The sequence below is a fragment of the Lontra canadensis genome, unplaced genomic scaffold, assembly GCF_010015895.1.
Source record: "Lontra canadensis isolate GAN:19392208 unplaced genomic scaffold, GSC_riverotter_1.0 scaffold100, whole genome shotgun sequence".
Classification (NCBI taxonomy): Eukaryota; Metazoa; Chordata; class Mammalia; order Carnivora; family Mustelidae; genus Lontra; species Lontra canadensis.
The window spans coordinates 7312175-7338556 of NW_022631094.1; positions in this window are offsets into that span (position 1 = coordinate 7312175).

Sequence of the window (26382 nt, forward strand, 5' to 3'; positions counted from 1 at the left end):
TTCCCAAACTATTGTATTTGAAATTGTTCCCTATCCCCGTTTCATGCTATTTATTTAACTAAGGCACTGAATACTAATAACATGACATATTATATATTTTACTTGTTTATTATCTCTATTCCTTTGGTATAATACAAGCCACTTGGGGTCAGGGATTTTTTTTTTTTCTGTTTTGTTCATTGCTGTATCTCTAAGACCTGAAGTAGTTCTTGCTATATGGTGAATAGAATGATTAGTTTTATGTGTCAACTTGGCACATTAAAAAAAAAAAAGTTTTTTTTTAAGATTTTATTTATTTATTTGACAGACAAAGATCACAAGTACACAGAGAGGCAGGCAGAAAGAGAAGGGGGAAGCAGGCTCTCTGATCAATGTGGAACTTGATCCTAGGACCCTGGCATCATGACCTGAGCCAAAGGCAGAGGCTTTAACCCAGTGAGCCACCCAGGCACCCCAGCAAGGTTATTACTGATGAGTACCTAATGAAAAAATATTGATTTGGTTGTCAAAACCCTTGTGAGAAATAAAACTCCAGGCATAAGTGGTTTTATAGGTATATTATATCATATATTTAATGAAGACTTAAAGCCAATGTTACATTATCTTTTTTTTTTTAATCCAAACCAGGAATGTATTCTTTAACTTTTCGATGGCTGCATAGTATTCCATTGTGTATATATACCACATCTTCTTTATGCATTCGTCTGTTGATGGACATCTAGGTTCTTTCCATAGTTTGGCTATTGTAGACATTGCTGCTATAAACATTCGGGTGCACGTGCCCCTTCGGATCACTACGTTTGTATCTTCAGGGTAAATACCCAGCAGTGCAATTGCTGGGTCATAGGGTAGTTCTACATATATATATAGTTCTATTTTCAACATTTTGAGGAACCTCCATGCTGTTTTGCAGAGTGGTTGCTCCAGCTTGCATTCCCACCAACAGTGTAGGAGGGTTCCCCTTTTTCCGCATCCTCGCCAGCATCTGTCATTTCCTGACTTGTTCATTTTAGCCATTCTGACTGGTGTGAGGTGATATCTCATTGTGGTTTTGATTTGTATTTCCCTGATGCCGAGTGATATGGACCACTTTTTCATGTGTCTGTTGGCCATCTGGATGTCTTCTTTGCAGAAATGTCTGTTCATGTCTTCTGCCCATTTCTTGATTGGATTATTTGTTCTTTGGGTGTTGAGTTTGCTAAGTTCTTTATAGATTTTGGACACTAGCCCTTTATCAGATATGTCATTTGCAAATATCTTCTCCCATTCTGTCAGTTGTCTTTTGGTTTTGTTAACTGTTTCCTTTGCTGTGCAAAAGCTTTTGATCTTGATGAAATCCCAATAGTTCATTTTTGCCCTTGCTTCCCTTGCCTTTGGTGATGTTCTTAGGAAGATGTTGCTGAGTATTCTTTAACTTTTTTAAAATGGAACAAGTATAATGAGAAGGACTTTTCAAAAAAAAAAAAAGGAAAAGGAAAAAAAAAGAAATTGAAGATTAATATTCACTATGAACAGTAGTGCAAACTCCTTAAATAACATATTTGCAAATTATACCCAGTAGTATATTAAAGAAAAAAATTATACATGTGACCAAGAAAGTTTACCCTGGGATTTCAAAGTTGATTCATCATTAGAATAGCAGTCAATGTCATTCTCCATAATAACACATCAAAGAAAATATTTATATGATTTTTTCAGTAGATGTAGAAAATTCATTTGATAAAATTTAATAATCATTTATGGCAAAATCTCTTAGCAAACCAGGGATACAAGTAAATATCCTCAACCTGTGAAGTGGCACTTATTTTAAAAGAAAAAAAGAAAAACCTACATACATCATATTTAAAGGTTTAATATTGAAAACTTTCTGCTTTCACTTGAGAGCAAAGTAAAAAGCACTTTTATTCAATATTATAGCCAAGACATTAGCCATTTCAAAAAGGCTAGATAAGCAAAAAAAGCATAAAGGCATAAAGATCAAATGGAATAAGCAAAACTATTCTATTTACAGAGGAAATGATCTTTTACTGAAAAATTTTACTGAAGATATTTACAAAGAATTAATACATAAAATTAAAGATAATATACAAGACTGCATATTTAAATATTTGCAGCTAGCAGTTAAAAGAAAGTTTAATTTTTCATTTACAAAAAGAATAAAAATCATCAAAAAATAATGTTAGTCCCATACTAGGTAAAAAAATATAATAAATTTTAGTTGATCAGAAAAAAAATCACAATTTGGCAGAAAAATTAAAGTACTATGTACAATTATGTGGGTTATTTTATATATATATAGATATAGATATATATAGAGAGAGAGAGATCATTTTTTTTGTTGTATTCACTTTAGATTCTTTTAAAAAGAGTTTTATGAATGAAACCCTAGATTTTTAGGAGACATTTAAAATACATTATAAGGCATATTTAATAAATATAAGACATTCATAAGCCTGTTTATATCATAGGTATTATGAAATATTCACATCACAGAGTAGCCATGACATGGCTTATATTTGCACTGAAAAATGTGCACTTTCATTTTCTCTGAATTCCCACTTTCACCTAGCTGATGCAAACTTAATACATATTCTTACCCTCTCAAGCTTTCATTTCTTTTACTATATATTTCCACTGTAGTTATCATCCTATATCTAATTTTGATTTTTATATCTGCATGCTAGACATAGGTTCCTTGAAGCCACACAATGCATCTTTTCATTCTTTTATCCCTGGCAATGTTCATGATATCCACCACATAGGTGTTAGGGTAAATTTATTACATTTTCCACCAATCCATTGTTGATGTGATCATCATTTATAACTATATTCTCTAATGTAGGTTTTACCAAATTTGAGAACATGCATGTTCAAATGAACAACCAAAAGGCACCAGGCACAAGAGCCAGAACAAGGTACTAAGTATTGTGGCTTATTCTCTTGACTTTTATTATGAGGAACATTGACCATGTTGAAAAAACCATCAGAGGAACATAAGGTGGTTCAGGAGAGACCTGTAATATGAAGGAAGAAGGCCTGAGGCTGCTCTTAATGGCCCTTTACTGCCATGATAACATCAAATTGCTAGTAGGGGTGGAAGACAAAGTGCTACAACTGCTCTTGGTACTTTATTTTTGCATAGGTTGTGGTGGTCAGTTTTACAGCATTTATTATTAGGAACTTCCATTATTTCACAAAGTGAGATTTGGTTTGGTCATGGAATTGCTCTGCCTATCTCACAAGATTGCTATGTTACAAGGGATCATGCACGTGAATATATCTTTAAAACTATTTAAAGTTGTATAATTATAAATGAAGTCTAATTTGAATAATTACACTACTCATAGAACATTTTCTTGAATATCGGTACAGTATCAAGAGGATTAGACCAGAGGTCCAGCTAACCTAGTGTTTGTGTTTTTGACAATGGCTCCAGAGGATATTAGATAAGAATATGTCATAGTTTTCACCAGATAACATTAAACTCACAAGCTTAAGAATGTTCATAGCATACTTTGCTCATACTTATAATCTTTCAAATAAGTAGAATAAGCTCTATTCTACTTCTTCAAATACATTAGTAATTTAAATGATCACTAACTTGTTTCTACAGCAGTTTAATTTATAGTTTTAATGTGATGTTTTGATGTTTAATTCCTCTTCCTCCTCAATTTAAAAGAAAAAAAAAGAATACATATGATTTCAAAGGCTTTAGATATATGAATAATCCACTCACTTCAGCTCTCTGACACAATAAGCTGCAGAATTTCATTGTATGGATCATTGGCATGGCCAATGATACTATCTCCTGTGGAGCTATTGTGATCCATCTTGTGGATGGCAGCTTTCCCATTTTAAAAGTAATGCCCTCTATGTGGTCACTGATCCAGAAAGTGTCTCAAAGAACAATAGAGAACTATGAATTGATTCTGACTTTTTTTTATTCCATTGTGATCATCAGAAACTTCTAAAAGTCAACTCATCCTATTAGAATTTCATAACCCATAATAGATATGTATTTGAAGCAGTTCTGTTCAAAACTCATATTATTCAGCTTTTCCTTAAATGCATATAACAAAACTAATAGAGAACAGCTGTTATATAATATACAAATGTTTAATTTGGAAACTCAACTCTCAAGATTAAAAGATCAACACAAACAGCAAGAAAAACAAGAAAAACACAAAAAACAGTATTTCTCAGTTTATATCCACTATAAAACCACTCGGCATACTAGTAATTAGTACCTAATTTGGAAAATTTGCATCTGCAGTTTACTGGAAAAGCAGCAGCAGCAGCACCTGGAAGTTTATTAACGTTTAAATTCTTGGGCCCCATCCTAAGATCTACTAAATGGGAAACCCTGATTGTGGGTCCCATCAATATATGTTTTAACAAGGCTTCCAGGTGGTTCTGCTGAATTCCCACTCCCTCCATATGGAGACAAAGTTTAAATTGGTATGAAATAGCAGTCTCTGCTAAAATAATTATATCTTTAGTGGAAAGATAAGGTTGGAAGCATTTGACAATGACTCTGTAGCCAACCTTTAAAAGCCAATCATAAACAAAACTAAAAGTCAAAGTACAGAATAGGAGAAGATATTTGCAAATGTCTTATCAGATAAAGGGCTAGGATCCAAAATCTATAAAGAACTTATTAAACTCAACACTCAAAAAATTAAAAATCCAGTCAAGAAATAGGCAGAAGACATAAACAGACATTAACTGATGGGCATTAAGGAGGGTACTTGATGTAATGAGCATTGGGTGTTATAATGAAACTAATAAAAGTTGAATAAATTTAAAATTCAGTTTCTTAGCTAAGATATTTTAAATGCTCAAAGAGCAACAACATGTGGATAGTAGCTATTATATGAGACATCGAGGAGAGAGTATTTCTACAATCACAGATGGATACGTGTTTTGGAGAGTTCTGCTCCAGTTTCTTATGGGATCAAGCTCATGCCATATTCCACTTGAGATCACATCCTTGCTTAGCAACATTCTCCCCTATGTCTTGTTTCCCTCACATCCTGAGACCATTCCCTGAATAAAGAACATGCAGTGGAATTCCTATTTGATCCTCTTCTCCCAAAGAACATGGTCAAAAGCCCTATAAATGTTCATTAGTCTGTCATTTCCAACATCATGATAGCTGCATTCCCCCTCATTTGCTCATCCTGCCTTGCCATTGGTGGCCTGTTTTAGTATATCTGAGGTCAACTCAGACCTTGGGGACAGAAGCATTATTGAAGCACTAGCAATTCTTCCTAGCACTGTTGTTGTGGGAATTTTGTCCACCCTCAGGATTCATTCAGGAACTGGATATGGCAGAATAGATAGATAGATAGATAGATAGATATAGATAGATAGATAGATAGATATAGATATAGATCTATAGATAGATATCGATATCTATATCTATTATCCATATAAATAATCAGTGAATGTTATCTATGTGAAATATCTTAAAAACAGACATTATCTAGAGATCTTTTGTCTTTACAATTGTAGTTTGTATACTGAGCATCTGATTTTGTGGAAGGAGGTATTGTCATCTGTGGAAAGAGTTATATGTCAGCATTGAACACTTACAGTAATGGCTCTATTACTTCATGTGTGTCACTACTAAACATTTAACTTCTTTCATTTGATGCTTGCTCTCTTAATTATTGTAAAATTGTGTCCTTGTAAGATGCCATTTCCCATTAGATTCTTTTTCAGATGATAATTATTACATAGAATGCCATCCTTTTTTTGTTTTGTAGAATCTATTTTTCTTTTACCTAACACATTTTCCCTCAATAAACAAATAAATAAATAAGTTCCAATCATAAAATGCATTGATTATTTAAACTATGAGAGAAAATCTTCTATAACTTTATTTTCCTACTGGCAAATTTGATCTTTAGCTTCAACTCATCTTTCTCATTCCACAGTGATTATCCAACATCATTCTGCCTGGTTCTACCTGGATACATACTTTTTAATTTCCTACATTTAGACCTCTAGTGGACATATAATACTGTGAGAATACTATGAAATGTTATATAATAGAATATTTTCCATCAGTGTATCTCCAGCCCCCATCTGCATCCACTTTACTCATTTCTTATAAGCTGCTAATTTTCTAGGCTCTTCAATTATGATATTGTTAAACTTTCTTTCTTTCTCTATCATGATATGTTTTGAAACCTTTCCTTTCTGACAAAGTCAAATTTGTCTTAAGTCCTATTCCCTCTGCATTCTAGAAAGAAATCAACTAATTCAAATATGTTAATGGATGATGAATTTCAATATGTTATTCCAAAGTAATAGAATCTGTATTTTGGCACTTGCCATTACCTCAAATCAACACAGTTATGAGAATCACAAATATTGTAAAGACCTTTGAAAGACAAATGGTTAGGCTATTAATCTTCATATCATAACACATAAGTGACTTTACTATGTTTTCATTCAGTAAGTTTATATTCCAAGTATTGTCCTAGTCTTAGAATTTAAGGATTTTGGGACCCCCAAAATTTTGTAGTCACATAAAGGAAAGAAAATGGTACTCTCCTTGTGATCATACAATTGTTGTATTGCACATGTTCCTAAATCTGAAATAATATTTCAATATATGCAAAAATTCATTTAATCACACTAAGCAGGATCAAACAGTTAACTTTAAAAAGACCCATTGGAAGGAAATTAAAAAAAAATCTGAGTCTTGCATCTCAAAATACCATCAAATTAATTGCCAGAATTATGGCTTGGGGTTACCTGCACATTCTCTGAGACTCAGAGCATAAGCATTGTGGTGCCACTGATGAAATTTCTACCTCAAATCTGTTTCACAATCAGTCCTGAGCTGGGTTTCTGTGGAATCATGTCAATTCCAGGAAAAGCACAGTTTTCAGTTAATGAGCAGAAATTAATTAGCAAATGGATAAAACTTGGAAGGTATCATTTACTTCATTATTTTAAAAGATTTTATTTATTTATTTATTTATTTATTTGACTGTGTGTGTGTGTGTGTGTGTGTGTGTGTGTGTGTGTGTGTACATGCAGGGGGACCAACTAAAGGAGAGGGAGAAGAATGAGCTGAACAGAGAACCCAATGCAGAACTTGATCCCAGGACCCTGGGATAATGACCTGAGCCAAAGGCAGATGCTTAACTGACTAAACCACCCAGGCACCCCTCCTTTAGTATCATTAAAAAAAAAAAAAAAAAAAGGAGTTGGAATCAATTGCTTCTAAAAGATTTTAAATCAGATTGTGTAAATTTGATGATGGAATTTTTTCAAGAAATTATCAAAAGTATCAGAGATATTTGCAGAGACAGGTGGCAGAGTAGGAGGATCCTGAGCTCATGTCATCCCATGGACACAAGAAGACAAAAACTACATTTAATGCAACTCAGTCCGAAAATGACCTAAAAGACTAGAACAGATTTTCTATAGAACCCAAACCTGCATATGTCAACCCACAAACTGGAGGATATTGCAGGTGTGGAGGAGGAAGAGGATCAAGCACCATATCAGGATCAACCCGGCTCTGGGGACCTGCACAGGAAGATGAGCTCCATAACATCTGGCTTTGAAAAGCAGTGGGGCTTAACTTTTAAAGGGTCAGTGACCTACATTACTTTGCTCAACAATCAAGAAACAGCAGTTTGAAAATCACCTGTATGAAGATTTATTGACTAGTTTTAGGACATATGCAGGAGGAGTAGAAAACTGCAAGAGCTTTCTCCAGGAATGGAAATGCTGACAGGCATCACTTTTCTTACCTTCCTTTAGACCTAGTTGACTAGATATTTGCAGATGCTAATTCTGACACCTTCCATCTACCTTGCTGCTAACACCACTGTATCCCTTGTATTCCCTTACAGACCCCACCACAACTCCCCAACTTGTCCTACAAGGTGGCCTTTCAAAGTGGTGCCTTCCCTGCCACACCAACTGGCAGCCTCAGTCATGTCTGACATCTTCATCAACTACCACCCCATCATATCTAGAAGGTAACCTCAACTTGGATCAGCAAACCTCCAGAACAACTCGTGCTTCAAGGAAGGGTGAAGTTAGCCTCATTCAACAGTATGTCTGCAGTAGCTACAGCTAGACCTCTCAGACAGCTACATATAGGGCCAGCCCTGCCCACTAACACATCTGCAGCAGTTTTAGCCAAACCAAAACAGAAGGTAAGATGCAGCCCAGACAGGGGGACATCCTGGAGTGCCTGGTTCTGGTGACCACAGGGACTTATGCTACTGGGTACCACAGGATGGCTTACACAGAAAGCCACTATTTTCAAGACCAGGAGATATAGTTCACATACCTAATACATGGAATTACAGAGTCAAACAAAATGAGGAGACAAAGGAATATGTTTCTAATGAAAGAACAAGACAAAATTATAGAAAAAGATCTAAAAAGGGAGATGAGCCATCTGATGAATAGTTCAAAGTAATAATTATAAACATACTCAACAGACTTGAGAGAAGAGAGGATGAACCCACTGAGAACTTCAACAAAGATATAAAAAATACTAAAATGAATCAGTCTGAACTAAACAATAAAATAAAATAAAATAAAATAATTGAAACTTTAAAAAATACACTAGATGGAATCAACACCAGTGGAGAGGATACAGAAAAATAGATAAGCAACATAAAAAATAGTAATAAGTAGCAGCCAAGCACAGGAAAAAAAATAATATTTATATGAGGATAGATTAAAAAACTTCAGAGACAACATCAAGTGCACTAACATTTCAATTATAGCAGTCCCAGAAGGAGAAGAGAGAGAGGACAGGACAGAAAACACACTTGAAGGAAAATTAGCTGATGGGAGAAGATAATTTGCAAATGTCTTATCAGATAAAAGGTTAGTATCCAAGATCTATAAAGAACTTACCAAACTCAATACCTCTCAAAAATAAAACAAAATCCAGTGAAGAAATGGGGAAAAGATATGAACAGATACTTCTCGAAAGAAGACATACAAATGGCCAACAGGCACATGAAAAAATGCTCAACATCATTCAGTATCAGGGAAATACAAATGAAAAGCACAATGAAATATCACCTCACACTAGTCATAATGGCTAAAATTAACAAGTCATGAAACAAAAAATGTTTGCAAAGATGTGGGGCAAGAAGAAACGTCTAACACTGATGGTTTGAATGCAAGCCACTCTGGAAAACAGTATGGAGGTTCCTTAAAAAGCTGAAAATAGAACTAACTTCCCACAGCAATTTCACTACTAGGTATTTACCCAAAGGATACAAATGTAAGGACATGAAGGGGTACCTGAACCCCAAGATTTATAGCAGCAATGTCCACAATAGCCAAACTATGGAAAGAGCCCAGATGTCCATCAACAGATGAATGTATAAAGAAGATGTGGTATATAAGTAGTATGGAATATTACTCAGCCATCAAAAAGTGAAATCTTACCATTTGCAATGACATGGATGGAACTAGAGGGTATTATGCTAAGTCAATCAGAGAAAAACAATTATACAATTTCACTCATATATGGAATTTTAGAAACGAAACAGAAAATCATAGGGGAAGGGAGGGAAAAATAAAGTAAGATGAAATCAGAGGGAGAAACAAACCATAAGAGACTCTGAACTATAGGAATCAAACTGAGGGTTACTGGAGGGGAAGTGGTGGGGGAATGGGATAACTGGATGATGGGCATTAAGGAGGACATATGATATAGTGAGTACTGGATGTTATATACAACTGACGAATCTCTGAACTCTACCTCTGAAACTAATAATACACAATCTAACAATTAATTGAATTCAAATAAAATTTAAAAAAAATTTTAAATAGCTGAAAATTTCCCTAGCCTGTAGAAGGACATAGACATTCAGGTCCAGGAAACACATAAAGCCCTAAACGTGATGAATCCAAGGAGCTCCACATCAAGACACAAAGTAATTAAAGTGTCAAAAATTTTAAATGGGGAAATCTGATTTTAAAACTTAAAATCAACAAGAGAAAAGAAAACAGTTACAGATAAAAAGAAAATACGCATAGGGCAATTAGCAGATTTTTCAGCAGGGACTTTGCAGGTCAGAAGGGAGTGTCATGATACATTCAAAGTGGAAATGAAAAAATCCACACTCAATGATACTTTACTGGGCAAATTTATTATTCAGATATGAAGGATAGATAAACAGTTCCCCAGAAAAACAAAAGCTACAGGTGTCATCACCACTAAAATTGAAAGAAATGTTAAAGAGACCTCTTTAGGGACACCTGGGTAGCTCAGTCATTTAAGGGTCTGCCTTCATCTCCAGTTATGACCCCAGGGTCCTGGGAGCATCACGCTCCTTGCTCAGCAGGACACCTGCTTCTCCCTCTGCCTGCTTCTACCCCTCCTGGTGTGCTTTCTCACACCTATACAAATAAATAAAATATTTTAAAAAGAGAGAGAAAGACTTCTTTACATTAAAAAAAGGCCATAACAAAAAGTAAGACAATAATAAAACAGAAAAATCTCAATGGTAAAAGCTCACATACAGTAAAAGTAGTAGATCAATTACATATAAAGCTAGTACAAAGGTTAAAGATGAAAGTAATAAATTATATTTTAAGTGATGCACAGATTTTTTTTCAAATGTTAAATATAACATTATATACATAAAATATAGAAGGGGTAAAATGTAGTGCTTTTAGACTACATTTAAATTTCAGTAAACCTCAACAATATGATTGCTATATACACAGAATGTTATATATGAACCTCATGGTAACCACAAACCATAACACCTATAACTAATATACAAACATAAAGAGAAATCAATCCAAGCATAATAATAAAGAAAGTCAATGAGTCACAAGGGAAGAGAGCAAGAGAAGGAGAAAGGAACAGAGAAGAACTACAGAAACAACAAAAAGGTAATTAACAAAATGGCAAAAAGTACATACCTATCAATAATTACCTTAAATGTAAATAAACTAAGTGCTCCAATCAAAAGACATAGGATGAATGAATGGATTTAAAAAATAAAAACAAGACCCATTTATCTTTTACCTAAAAGAGATTCGCTTCAGACCTAAAGATAAATATAGACTGGTAGTGCAAAGATGAAAAAAGATTTTTCATGCAAATAGTGGTGAAAAAAACCTGGGGTAACAGTACTCACATCTGACAAAATATACTTTAAAACAAAGACTGTAGTGGGAGACAGTGGTAGTACCTAATGCTAAAAAGATCAATCCAACAAAAGGATATAAAAATTCTAAATATTTATGCATCCAACATGGGAGAACCTAAATACATGAAGCAGACAGAAAGGGGAGGTATTCAGAGTAATACACTAATAGTAGGAGACTTTAATATCTACTTGCATCAATGGATAGATCACCACATTAACAAAATGAAAAATAAAATAATATAATCTTCTCAATAGATGCAGAAAAAGCATTTTACAAAACAATAACATTCATGACAAAAATTCACAACAAAATGAGTATAGAAGGAACATACCTCAACATAAAAAAGACCATATCTGCCAAATTAATACCTAACTTCATAGTCAATAGTGAATATCTGAAAGGTTTTCCTCTAAGGTCAAGAACAAGACAAGGATGTCCACTCTCATTTTCATTCAAAAACAGTAAGGGAAATCGTGGACAGACTAATCAGACAAAAACAATCAATTAAAAAAATAAAAGGTGTCAAAATTGGTAAGGAAGAAGAAAAACTAACTTTTTGCAGATGTTATGATACTATATATAGAAAAACCTAGAGACTACAAGTAAAACGATTAGCCCTATTAAATGAATTTAGTAAAGTTACAGTATACAAAATTAATATAAAGAAATTGGTTGTAATTCTATACATCATTAATGTAAAAATGAAAGAGCAGAAAGATAAATTAAGAAACAAATCTATTTATAACAGAATAGAAACCCCAGAAATAAACTTACAATTGTATAGTTAATTAATCTTCAATAAACCAGAATATGGAATGGGTAAATGGAAGAATATGGAAAGGGTAAAAGACAGTCTCTTCAATAAATTGTGTTGGGAAAACTGATCAGCTACATGCAAAGAGATGAAAATGGATTAGTTTCTTTCACCATATATAAATGGATTAAACTAAAAAAGGAATTTAAGATGCAAATGGATGAAAGAGCTAAACGTGAGACCTGAAACCATAAAAACCTTATTTGAGAGCACAGGCAGTAATGTCTTCGACATTGGTCATAGTAATATTTTTTCTGGATATGTTTCCTGAGGCAAGGAAAATAAAAGGGAAAATAAACTTTTGGAACTATTTCAAAATTAAATGCTCTGCAGAGTGAAGAAATAATTAACAAAGCTAAAAGGAAACCTATGGGGGCACCTGGGTGGCTCAGCAGGTTAACCCTCTGCTTTTGGCTCAGGTCATCATCTCAGGGTCCTGGAACCAAGCCCCACATTGGGCTCTCTGCTTGGCAGGGAGCCTGCTTTCTCTTTCTCTGCCTGCCTCTTGGGCTACTTGTGATCTCGCTCTCTATCAAATAAATAAATAAAGTCTTAAAAAAAAAAAAGGAAACCTATCAAATGGAAGAAGATATTTGCAAATGACATATCTAATAAATGTTTAGTATCCAAAATTCATAAAGAACTGGATGAGTGATTTAAGATGGCAGATTAGTATGCTTGCCTTGTCCACTGAACACAGCTAGACAAATATCAAATCATTCTGAACACCCAAGAAATCAATATTAGAACTGAGAGAACAAACTGTACAACTAGGAGAAAAGACGCCAATGTTGTGGAACATAGGAGTTGCAGAGACATGACTTGGGGGAGAAAATAATCAAGACTGCTGCATAAGAGAGGGATCTCTGATTATGGAGAAAGTGAGAGAGAGTGAAAGCAGTACATAGTGGATTTCATGAGAAAAACACATCACCAAAACCATTGATTGGGAAATGAGAGGGGCTGATTATCTAAAGTTTTATAAGCAGTGAAGTTCAAAGACTAAAAAGTTTTATAAATCCATGCCATCCAAGGGTGGAACTTGTGCTCCTGTGGAGAAGGAAGGCAGAGGCCTAGGAGTGACAGCTTGGACTCAGGATCCCTGGGTCACACTGGGAGAGATAGTTCCCCTTCTAGGAGTGCATTTGGGAGATATGCCATTTTCTCTCAGGGGACAAAAGACCTGTCAGTGAGCATTGAGTGGCCCCATTAGTTAGCAAAGAAGCAGAGACACCTGCTCAGGGCAGGTAACCTGGAAACTGGCTTCTTTAAAAAAAAAAAAAAAAAGAAAGATTTTATTTATTTATTTGAGAAAGAGAGAGCATGAGTGAGGGGAAGGGCAAAGGGAGAGAATCTCAAGCAAACTCCACACTGAGCACAGATCCTAATGTGGGACTCAATCTCATGGCCTGAGCCAAAACCAAGAGTTGGATGCTTAACCAACTGAGCCACCCCAGCGCCCACAGAAACTGGCTTTGTGCTGCACTATGCCATGAACTCCAAACCCTTGCAGATTTGTGCAACTGTCCTACTAGGATAAACTTGTACCAGCCAGAGCATAGCAAGACTCTCCCACAGAGGATCAGCATAAGTTCATAAAATTTGGAATTTTGAAAACCAGTTAGTGCATCTGAGATAAAACACGGGAGCAGGAGGAGGCAAGATGGTGGAAGAGTAGAGGACCTTTTTCATCTGGTCCCTAGATAACTATCAAACCATTCCGAGCACCCATGAACTCAGCCTGAGATATAAGAAAAAAAATATTTGGAACTCTACAAATAGAAAAGCAACCACTTTTTGCAAGGTAGGAAGTACAGAGAAGGGAATCTGAGGGAAGATAACAGAAGATAAATGGAGGGGGGGAGGGAGCCTCTGTAAGCCAGCAACTGGAAAGTAAGATGGTCCCGGAGGGGAAAATCAGAACCACTAGAAATCTGCTCCAGTGAGAAACATCCCTGTCTGAAAGGGGCTCAGAGGATAAACAGGCACAATTCTAGGTGGGTCAGTGTGGTCTCAGGATTCCAGGAGTCACAGAACTAATGGGGGTGGTTAAATGGGTAGAGTTCCCAAGAAGTGGAGTGGGAAATTGGTTATGGTCAGTGAGTGCAGCAGGTGGATCTCTGCTCAGTTCACCATAAACTTTGAGCTGGGACCAATGGGGTGACCACTCTCGGCCTGGGCACCCTACAATGGAATGGAACATGGAGACCACCCTCCATGCCTGGGAAGAGCAGAACAGAAGAGTAGAACTCTTTGTAGGGCCACTCTCAGTGACAGGGCCCTGCAAAGTACAGTAACATGGGACCTTTGGAATACCCCCTGGAGGATCGCTGTGGGCACACACTGCAGGAGTCTGCAGAGTTTGGCACACACGAAACTGAAGACTGTTTTTCCCAGAGGGTTTACTGAAGGGAGGAAACTGCAATCTTTTGGCTTTGGGGCTGGAGATTGGGGCACAGCCATTTTTATTTGAATACTCTAAAGAGTCACAGAAAACCTTCAAGAAAACACACACACACACACACACACACACACACACACACAGCCAGCTTACACTGAGCTTAGTCCCCTGGCAAGGGGTGGTGCAACTCTGCCCAGGCAAAGACACCTGAGAAGAAACACAGCAGATCCCTCCTGCACAAGACCTACTGGAAGAACAGGTGCACAAAAGCTTACAGATCTCACAAGACTGTAAAACTCCAGTGGTAGGGGAAAATAGTAAAGAACTCAAGGTTTACTCATGATTTCTTTTATCTGTTACTCTACAATTTTCCATTTCTTTTTTTTTTTCTTTGTTCTATTCTTAACTAGTATCTTATTTATCAACTCTTGGTTTTTAAGTCTCTTTTTAACTTTTATTTTTTTACCTGTACATTTTATAGATATATGCTTCATTTTTTTATTCCTTTCATTCTATTCAATTTTATTTTTTCTATATATGTAAGTTTTGCCTTCTTTGAAACTTTGGGAATTAGTGTCTTCAACACACACACTAAAATATACTCAGGAACAAGTGGATCACCCTGTTTTGTCCACCCTGTGAGATTATATTCTCCCCCCACCTTTTGTTTTGTTTTGCTTTGTTTTCCTAACCTTTCTGTTTTTGTTTCTGATATCTTCCAATTTGTCTAGTGTGTATTTGTTTGGATCATGGTTGATATATTGAACTCTGCTGATTCACTCAACCAATTCTTTGCTGGGCAAAATGATTAGAAGGAGGAATTCACAACAAAGGAAAAAAGCAGCGGTAATGTTCTCTGCCACAGATCTAATCAATATGGATATAAGCAGGATGTCAGAGATGGAATTCAGGATAAAAATTATAAAGTTAATAGCTGGGCTTTAAAAAGGCACAAAAGACACTAGAAAATCTCTTAGTGCAGAAAGAGTATCTAACCAGGCCAAAATTTAAAATGAGATGCAGTCTAAATTGGATCCTCTAACAGCTAGTGTAAATGAAGCAGAAGAGAGAGTAAGTGATCTAGAAAACAGGCTGACAGAAAGGAAGGGACTTAAGGAAAAGAGAGAAAAACAACTAATAACCCAAGAAGAGAGGATTTGAGAAATTAGTGATGTGATAAAATGTAAAAATATCAGAATTGTTGGTGTGAGGGTGAAGAGAGTAAGAGGGCCAGAAGGTATATTTGAGCAAATCATGGTTGAGAACTTTGCTAATCTGGGGAAGGAAACAAGCATTCATGTCCAAGAGGTAGAGAAGACTCCTCCCATAAACAATGAAAATAGATGAATACCCTGGCATATAATAGTGAAGTTTTCAAACTTCAGAGACAAAGTGAAAAGCTTGAAAGCAACGTGCCACAAGAAGCTCCTAACCTACAGAGAGAGGAATATCAAACTAACATCAGACCTATCCACAGAGACTGGCAGGCTAGAAAAGGCTGGCATATCTTCAGGATACCAAATGAGAAGAACATGCATCCATGACTACTTTACCAGCAAGGCTGTCATTTAGAATAGAAGGAGGTAAGGAACTTCCATGACAGATAGAAACTGAAAGAATATGTGACCACCAAGCCATCCCTGCAAGAAATATTAAGGGGATCCTGTAAGCAAAGAGAGCCCAAGAGTAATATAAACCAGAAACAAACTATCTACAGAAACCGGGACTTTACAGGCAGTACAATAGCACTAAACTCATATCTTTCAACAGTTACTCTGAATGTAAATGCGCTAAATGTTCCAATCAAAAGACATAGGGTATCAGATTATATATATATATATATTAAAAAAAAGCAAGACCCATCCATATGCAGTCTATAAGAGACTCATGTTAGACCTAAAGACACCTCCAGATTGAAAGTGAGAGGGTGGAGAAAAATTAACCATGCTAGTAGACCTCAGAAGAAAACTGGGGTAGCAATCCTCATATTAGATAAATATGATTTTTTTTCATTTCTTTTCAGCGTAACAGTATTCATTGTTTTTGCACCACACCCAGTGCTCCATGCAATCTGTGCCCTCTCTAATAACCACCACCTGGTTCCCCCAACCTCCCAACCCCCGCCCCTTCAAAACCCTCAGATTGTTTTTCAGAGTCCATAGTCTCTCATGGTTCACCTCCCCTTCCAATTTCCCTCAACTCCCTTCTCCTCTCCATCTCCCCTTGTCCTCCATGCTATTTGTTATGCTCCACAAATAAGGGAAACCATATGATAATTGGCTTTCTCTGCTTGACTTATTTCACTCAAATCATCTCTTCCAGTCCTGTCCATGTTTCTACCAAAGTTGGGTATTCATCCTTTCTCATGGAGGCATAATACTCCATAGTGTATATGGACCACATCTTCCTTATCCATTCATCCATTGAAGGGCATCTTGGTTCTTTCCACAGTTTGGTGACTGTGGCCATTGCTGCTATAAACATTGGGGTACAGATGGCCCTTCTTTTCACTACATCTGTATCTTTGGGGTAAATACCCAGTAGTGCAGTTGTAGGGTCATAGGGAAGCTCTATGTTTAATTTCTTGAGGAATCTCCACACTGTTCTCCAAAGTGGCTGCTCCAACTTGCATTCCCACCAACAGTGTAAGAGGGTTCCCCTTTCTCCACATCTTCTCCAACACATGTTGTTTCCTGTCTTGCTAATTTTGGCCATTCTAAGTGGTGTAAGGTGGTATCTCAATGTGGTTTTAATTTGAATCTCCCTGATGGCTAGTGATGATGAACATTTTTTCATGTGTCTGATAGCCATTTGTATGTCTTCTTTGGAGAAGTGTCTGTTCATATCTTCTGCCCATTTTTTGATATGATTGTCTGTTTTGTGTGTGTTGAGTTTGAGGAGTTCTTTATAGATCCTGGATATCAACCTTTTGTCTGTACTGTCATTTGCATATATCTTCTCCCATTCTGCGGGTTGCCTCTTTGTTTTGTTGACTGTTTCCTTTGCTGCGCAGAAGCTTTTGATCTTGATGAAGTCCCAAAAGTTCATCTTTGCTTTTGTTTGTTTTGTTTTTTAAAACAAAGACTGTAATAAGTGATGAAGAGGAACACAATATGCTTAAAGGGTCTACCCACAGATCTAACAATTGTAAATATCTATGCTTTCATCATGGGAGCAGCCAATTATATAAATCAATTAATAACCAAAATAAAGAAACACATTGGTTATAATACATTAATAGTAGGGGATCTCAATACTCCACTTACAGCAATGGGCAGATCATCTAAATAGAAGATCCACAAAGAAACAAGATTGACATATTGGACCAGCTGGACTTTGTAGATATATACAGAACATTCCATCTAAAACAACAGAATATTTTTTCTTCTCGTATGTACATGGAACAGTCTCCAGAATAGATCACAAATTGGGGCAAAAATCTGGTCTGCACAGATACCAAAAGATGGGGATTATTCCCTGCATATTTTCAAACCACAATGCCTTGAAACTTGAATTCAAACACAAGAGGAAATTTGGAAGGAACTCAAACACTTGGAGGTTAAAGAGCATGCTGATAAAGAATGGTCAACCAGGAAATTAAAGAAAAAATAAAAATTCATGGAGACAGAAGACATAATTTTTAAAACTTCAACTGTTCAAAACCTTTGAGACACAGAAAAGCAGAAAGTACATAGCCATTCGAGCCTCTCTCAAAAAAATTAGAAAAATCCCAAAAGCACAAGCTAACCTTACACATGAAGGACATGTAGAGGGGCACCTGGCTGGCTCAGTGGGTTAAGCCACTGCCTTCGGCTCAGGTCATGGTCTCAGGGTCCTGAGATCGAGTCCCCACATCGGGCTGTCTGCTAAGCAGGGAGCCTGCTTCCCCCTCTCTTTCTGTTTGCCTATCTGCCTACTTGTGATCTCTCTCTCTGTCAAATAAATAAATAAAATCTTAAAAAAAAAAAAGGACATGGAGAAATAATAGCAAATAAAGCCTAAACCAAGCAGAAAAGAAATGATAAGGATTAGAGCAGAAATCAATAAAATAGAACCAGAAAAACAGTAGAACTGATTAAAAAACTAGAAGCTCTTTCTTGGAAAGAATTATTAATATCAATAAGCTTCTGGCCAGACTTACCAAAAAGAAAAGGTAAACAACCCAAGTAAATAAAATCATGAATGAAAGGGGAAAGATCACGACCAATACCAAGTACATACAGACAGTTTTAAGGACATATTATGAGCAACAAGCAAAAAACAATCTGGAAGAAATGGATGCATTCCTGGAAACTTATAAACTCCCAAAATTGAAACAGAAAGAAATAGAAAATCTGAACTGACAAGTAGCCAGCAAGGAAATTGAAGTGGTAATCAGAAATGTCCTACCCAATAAGAGTCCAGGGTCAGATGGATTCCCATTGGAATTCTACCAAACATTTAAAGAAGAAAGAGTACCTATTTTTCTGAAGCTGTTTTAAAAAATAGGAATGAAAGGAAAGTTTCCAAACTTGTTCTATGAGGCTAGCATTACCTTGATCCCAAAACCTGACAAAGACCCCATCAAAAAGAAGTATTGACCATTATCCCTGATGAAAATGGATGCCTAAATACTCACCAAGGTACTAGCCAATAGGATCCAATAGGACATGAAAGGGATTATTCACCAAGACCAATTGGGATATATTCCTGGAATGCAAAGGTGGTTCAACATTTGAAAATCAGTCAGATTATTAAAGGAAAAAAACAAGAACCACATGATCCTCTCAATTGAGGCAGAAAAAGCATTTGAGAAAATACAGCATCATTTCTTCATTAAAACTTTTCACAGTGTAAGGATAGCAGGAACATACCTCAATATCGTAAAAGCTACCAATGAAAAGTGAACAGCAAATATCATCCTAATGGGGAAAAACTGAGAACTTTTCTCATAAGGTCAGGAACACAACAGGGATGCCCACTCTTACCTGTTTTTCAACATAGTACTAGAAGTCCTAGCCTGAACAATCAGACAACAAAAAGAAATAAAAAGCATTCAAATTGACAAAGAAGTTAAACTCTCACTCTTCACAGATGATATGGCACTTCCTGTGAAAAACCCAAAAGACTCTACCCCAAAATTTCTAGAACTCATTCTAGCCATTCAGCAATGTGTTGGGATACAAAATCCATGCACAGAAATCAGTTGCATTTCTATACACTAACAACATGACTGAAGAAAGGGAAATTAAGGAATCAATCTCATTTACAATTACACCCAAACCCATAAGATATCTAGGAATACACTAGCCAAAGATGTAATCTAGAAACTACAGAATCCTTATGAAAGAAATTGAGGAAGACACAAAAAGATGGAAAAACATTCTATGCTCATGGATTGGAAGAACAAATATTGTTTAGGGGTACCTGGGTGGCTCAGTGGGTTAAGCCTCTGCTTTCGGCTCAGGTCATGATCTCAGGGTCCTGGAATCAAGCCTCACATTGGGCTCTCTGCTTAGCAGGGAGCCTGCTTCCCCTCTCTCTCTGCCTGCCTCTTTGCCTACTTGTGACCTCTGTCTGTCAAATAAATAAATAAAATCTTTTTAAAAAGTTTAAATAAAAAATATATATTGTTTAAAATGTCTATGCTACCAAAAGCAATCTATACATTCAAGGCAATCCCTATCAAAATACCATCTACACTTTGCACAGAGCTGGAACAAACAAATCTAAAATTTGTATGGAACTAGAAAAGACTGCAAATTATCAGGTAAATGTTGAAAAACTAAACCAAAGCTAATGCCATCACAATCCTGGACTTGAAGTTATATTACAAAGTAGTGATTATCAGGACAGCATGGTACTGGCACAAAAATGACACTTAGATCAATGAAATAAAATAGAGACCCCAAAAATGGATTATCAACTCTATGGTCAACTAATCTTCAACAAATCAGAAAAGAATATCCAATGGGAAAAAGATAGTCTCTTCAATAAATGGTGCTGGGAAAATTGGACAGCCACATGCAGAATAAAACTGGATTATTCTGTTATATGATACACAAGGATAAACTCAAAATGGATGAAAGACCTCAATGTGAGACAGGGATCCATCACAATCCTAGAGGAGAGTGCAGGCAGTAACCTCTTCGACATTGATCACAGCATCTTCCTGCAAGACAAGTCTCTAAAGTGAAAGGAAACAAAGGCAAAAATGAACCGTTGATAGTTCATCAAGATAAAAAGCTTTTGCACAGCAAAGGAAACACTCAAAAGAAGTTAAAGGCAACCTACAGAATTGGAGAAGATATTTTTAAATGATGTATCAGATAAATGGCTGGTATTCAAGATCTATAAAGTATTTCTCAAACTCAATATCCAAAATATAAATAATCCAGTCAAGAAATGGGCAGAAGACATGAACAGGCACTTCAAATAAGACATACAAATGGCCAATAGACACATGAAAAAATGCTCCACATCATTTGCCATTAGGGAAATACAAATCAAAACCACAGTGACCTTACACCAGTTAGGATGTCAAAAATTAACAAGGTGGGAAGCAACAAGTGTTGGCAAAGATGTGGAGAAATGGGAACCCTCTTACACTGTTGGTGGGAACACAAGCGGTTCAGCCACTCTGGAAAACAGTATGAAATTTCCTAAAGAATTTAAAAATAGAGCTACCCTATGACCCAGGAATTGTACTACTGGGTACCTCAAAGATACGGACGTAGTGAAACATAAGGTCACCAGCATTCCAATGTTCATAACCACGATGCCCATAATATCCAAACTATGGAAGGAGTCAAGATGTCCTTCAACAGATGAATAAATAAAGATGCAGTTTATATATACAATGGAATATTATTCAGCTATTAGAAAAGATTAATACCAACCATTTATATCAACATGGATGGGACTCTAGGGTATAATGCTAAGTGAAATAAGTCAAGCAGAGAAAGACAATTATCAAATGGTTTCATTCATATGTGGAATATAAGAGATAGTGCAGAGGATCATAGGGGAAGGGAGCAAAAATTGAAAAGGAAAAAAATCAGAGAGGGACACAAAACATGAGAGACTCTTGACTCTGGGGGAAAAGGCTGAAGGTTGCAGAAGGGGAGTTTCTTGGGGTTATGGGGCAACTGGGTGATGGCATTAAAAATGGTGTGTGATGTGATAAGTACTGGTTGTTATAAGCAACTTATGAATTACTGAACACTTCTTCAAAAACTAATGATATACTATATATTGGCTAATTGAATTTAAGTAAAAAAACAAAACAAAACAAAAAAAAAAAAACAGGATCACCATGCCACCACTGGTTGGACAGCTCAGTCACAGAGTGAAGACAGGGAAATGAGAGGTGTCAGAAACAAATGAGGTGAAACTGTTTGCTCTTCTGTGAGAGCTTCCTGAACTGCAGCAAGAGTGGCTTCTCTCCAGGAATGGGAGAGTCAGCTGATGCCATATTTTCCCACTGTCCATTAGCACTGATGGACTGACAGACTGACCCACAATAAAGGCATTAGCTTTATTGTGTATTGAAAATACCTGGCTTCCTCCTCCCCCCACCCTGTGTTCTGCAGGTGCTTTTTAAATAGGGCAACTGTGCCTGACAGTCAGAGAAGCAGCAAGTTCCAGCCCTAGAAGACCAGCAAAAATCCCCCCCACACACCAAATCTACTGCCCATAGAGTGCTGCAAAGATTCAACTCTAGGGAAAATAGAATTTAGCCTGTTTGAACAAGCAGACCCAAACCCAGCTAGTTAAAATTTTCCACACTGGGCAAGTTCCAAACACTCCTCACTGCAGGGAACTGACCTGAAGGAACAAACAACCAAAACACAACAGAACAGTGCACATTGCATACACCAGAAACACTTTCTGAAGTACCAGGCCCTTGGCAATATATGACCTCTTCTTAATATAGTCATTAATCTCAGGAGCAGGAAACAACAGAATTTCCTAACACATGGAAGGCAGAGTCCTAGACAAAACACCAAGATTAAGGAATTCGTCCCAAAAGAGAGAGAAAAAAAAAAAAAAGCCAGGGATCTAGTCACACCATATGCTGAACCAGAATTTAAAACAACAATCATAAAGATAACTAACTAGGCTTGAGAAAAACATTGAGGACTCCAGAGAGTCTCTTACTGCAGGAAAAAAAAAAGACCTAAATAACTAGTCAAGCCAATATAAAAAATGCTATAACCAAGATGCAAAAGTGACCAGATGCAATGACAAGGATGGAAGAAGCAAAAGAATGAGGAAGGTAAAAGTATGGAAAATAATGAAGCTGAAAAGACGACAGAAAGAAAAATATTGGATCATGAATGTAGACTGAGAACTCAGTGATTCTATAAAGCATAATTTTTGTATCATAGAAGTGCCAGAGGATGAGAGGGAAAGGGGAGCAGAAGATTTATTTCAGCAAATTATAGCTGAAAATTTCCCTAATCTGGGGAAGGAAACAGACAGCCAAACCCAGGAGGAGCAGGCATTCTCATCCAATCAACAAAAGCAGGCCAATACCAAGACATATTGTAGTAAAATTTGCAAAATACGGGCATAAGGGGGGAAAAATCCTGAAAGAAGCAAGGGAATAGAAATCTCTAACCTAAAAGGGAAGACAAAAAAGGTTAGCAGCAGATCAATCCACAGAGACTTGGCAGGCCAGAGAAGAGTTGCATGATGTATTCAACTTGCTAAGTGGTAAAAATATGCAGCCAAGAATATTTTATCTAGCAAGGCTGTCATTCAGAATGGAAGAAAGATAGAGTTTCCCAGACAATAAAAACTAAAGGAGTTCATGACCACCAAACCAGTCCTGCAAGAAATATTAAAGGGGACTCTCTGGGAAAGAAAGACCAAAACCAACAAAGACTAGAAAGGAAAAGAGAAACAACTTTACAGATAATATAGTGGGACTAAATTCATATCTATCAATAATCATTTTGAAAGTAAATGGCTTAAAGGATGCAAGCAAAAGACAATATGTATCAGAATGGATAAAAAAAAAAAAAAACAAGACCAATTTATATGGTGACTACAAGAGACTCACTTTAGACTTAAAAACACCTGAAGATTGAAAGTGAGAGGACGGAAAACATTTTATCATGTTAATGGACATTAAAAAATGTGGAATAGCCATATTTATATCATACAAACCGGATTTTAAACCAAGGACTCTAAAAAGAGATAAGGAAGAACTCTATACCATAATAAAGAGGTTTACCCAAAAAGATCTAACAATTGTAAATATTTATGCTCCCAACATGGGAGCACCCAAATATATAAACCAGTTAATAACAAAAATGAAGAAACTCATTGATAATAATACAATCATAGCAAGAGACTGTAACAGCTCACTTACAGGAATGGACATATCATCTAAGCAGAAAATCAACAAGGAAATAAATGACTTTCAATGTCACACTGGACCAGATGGACTAAACATGTATTCAAAGCATTTCATGCTAAAGCAGCAGAATACACATTCTATTCAAGTGCACATGGAATATTTTCCAGACTAGATTATGTGCTGGGTCAGAAATCAAGCCTCAATAAGTACCAAAAAACTGAGATTATACCATGTATATTTTCAGAGCACAATGCTTTAAAACTTGAACTTAATCACGAGAAAAAAAAAAAAACTGGAAGGAATACAAATACATGGGGGTTGAAAAGCATCCTACCAATGAATGAATGGGTCAACCAGGAAATTAAAAAAGAATAAAAAAATAAATACGTGAAATGAACCATGAGAGACCATGGACTCTGGGAAACAGAAGGTTTTAGAGGGGAGGGTTTAGTGGGATGGGTGAGCCTGGTGTTGGGTATTAAGAAGGGCATATATTGCATGGAGCACCTGATGTTGTACATAAACAACGAATATTGGAACACTGCATCAAAAACTAATGATGTATTTTATGGTGACTAACATAACACAATAAAAAAAGAAGAAGAAAAAAAGAGAAAGAAAAACATGATGGTCCAAAAACTTTGGGATACAGTAAAAGCTGTCATAAGAGGGAAGTATATAGCAATACAGGCCTACCACAAAAAGCAAGAACATTTTCAAATATTCAAACTGAACTTAGAACTAAAGGAGCTGGAAAAAGAATAGTAAATAAAACCTGGGAGCACCTGAGTGACTCAATCACTTAAGCATCTGACTTGGGTTCAGTGATCTTGAAATCCTGGGATCAAGCCCCACCTCAGGCTCCCTACTGAGTGGGGAGTTTGTTTTTCCCTCTGCCCCTTCCCACCTCTCATCCCCTGCTTGCACTTTCTCAAATATATAAATAAAATGTTAAATAAATAAATAAATAAATAAAGCCTAAATCAAGCAGAAGAAAGGAAATAAAGATTAGAGCAGGAAAAAAAATGATATAGAAACAAACAAAACAAAACAAAAAACCCAGAGTAGAACATACCAATGAAACTAGGAGCTTGTTCTTCAAAACAATTAGTAAAATTTATAACCCTTAGCAAGACTTATCAAACAGAAAAGATAAAGGACCCAAATAAATATAATAATGAAAGAGGAGAAATCACAACAAACTCCAAAAAATAAAATTATAAGACACTATTATGGAGAATCATATGCCAACAAATAGGCCAATCTGGAAGAAATAGATAAATTCCTAGAAACATATAAGCTACCAAAATTGAAACAGGAAGAAATAAAAAATTTGAAAAGACTCATAACCAGCAAATAAATTAGTAATCAAAAAAATCTCCCAAAAATGTCTTCCCAGGGGAATTCTACCAAACATTTAAAGAAGAGTTAATACCTATTCTTCTCAAACTGTTTCAAAAATAAATAAATAAATAAATAAATAAATAAGAATGGAAGGGAAACTTCCAAAACCCTTCTATGAGGCCAGCATTACCTTGATTCTAGAACGAGGCTAAAAACCCACTCAAAAAGACAACTATAGGTTAATACCCCTGGTGAACATGGATGCAAAAATTCTCAACACAATACTAACAAATAGAATCCAATAGTTCATTAAAAGAATTATTCACCACAATCAAGTGGGATTTTTTTTTCCAGGTTTGCAGGAGTTGTTTAATATTTGCAAATCAGTCAACATGATACATACACCACATTAATAGAAGAAAGGATAAGTGCTATATGATGCTCTCAAACAGATGCAGAAAAGACATTTGAAAAATACAGCATTCTTTCTTGATAAAAACCCACAACAAAGTAGGGATAGAGGGAACATAACTCAACATCATAAAGGTCACATATAATGACCCACAGTTAATATAATCCACAATGAGGAAAGACTGAGAGCTTTTTCTTTACATTCAGGAACAAGACAGGGATGTCCATTCTCAACATTGTTATTTAATGTAGTACCAGAAGTCTTAGCCTCAGCAATCAGACAACAAAAACAAATAAAACACATCCAAATTGGCAAGGAAAATATCAAACTCTCATTATTCACAGATAACATGATATTCTATGTAGATTCTACCAAAATAATCCAAAAGACAACCAAAAGATTCCACCAAAATATTGCTAGAACTAGTAAACAAATTCAGAAAAGTCACAGGATACTAAGTTAACATACAGAAATCTTTTGCATTTCTATATACTAATAATGAAACAACAGAAAGAGAAATCAAGGAATCAATCCCATTTACAATTGCACCAAAAACCTTAAGATACTTAGGAATACACCTAACCTAAGAGGTAAAAGTTCTGTATTCTGAAAACTACAGAAAACTTATAAAGGAAATTGAAGAGGACACAGAGAGATGGAAAACCATTCCATGCTCATAAACTGGACGAAAATAAATATATTGTTAAGATGTCTATACTACCTAAAGCAGTCTACACATTTAATGTGATTCCTATCAAAATACCACCAGAGTTTTCAGAGAATTAGAACAAATAATCCTATAATTTGTACGAAACCAAAAAACATCCCAAATAGTCAAAACAATCTTGAAGAAGAACAGCAAAACTGGAGGCATCCAATTCCATAGTTCAAGCTATAGTGAT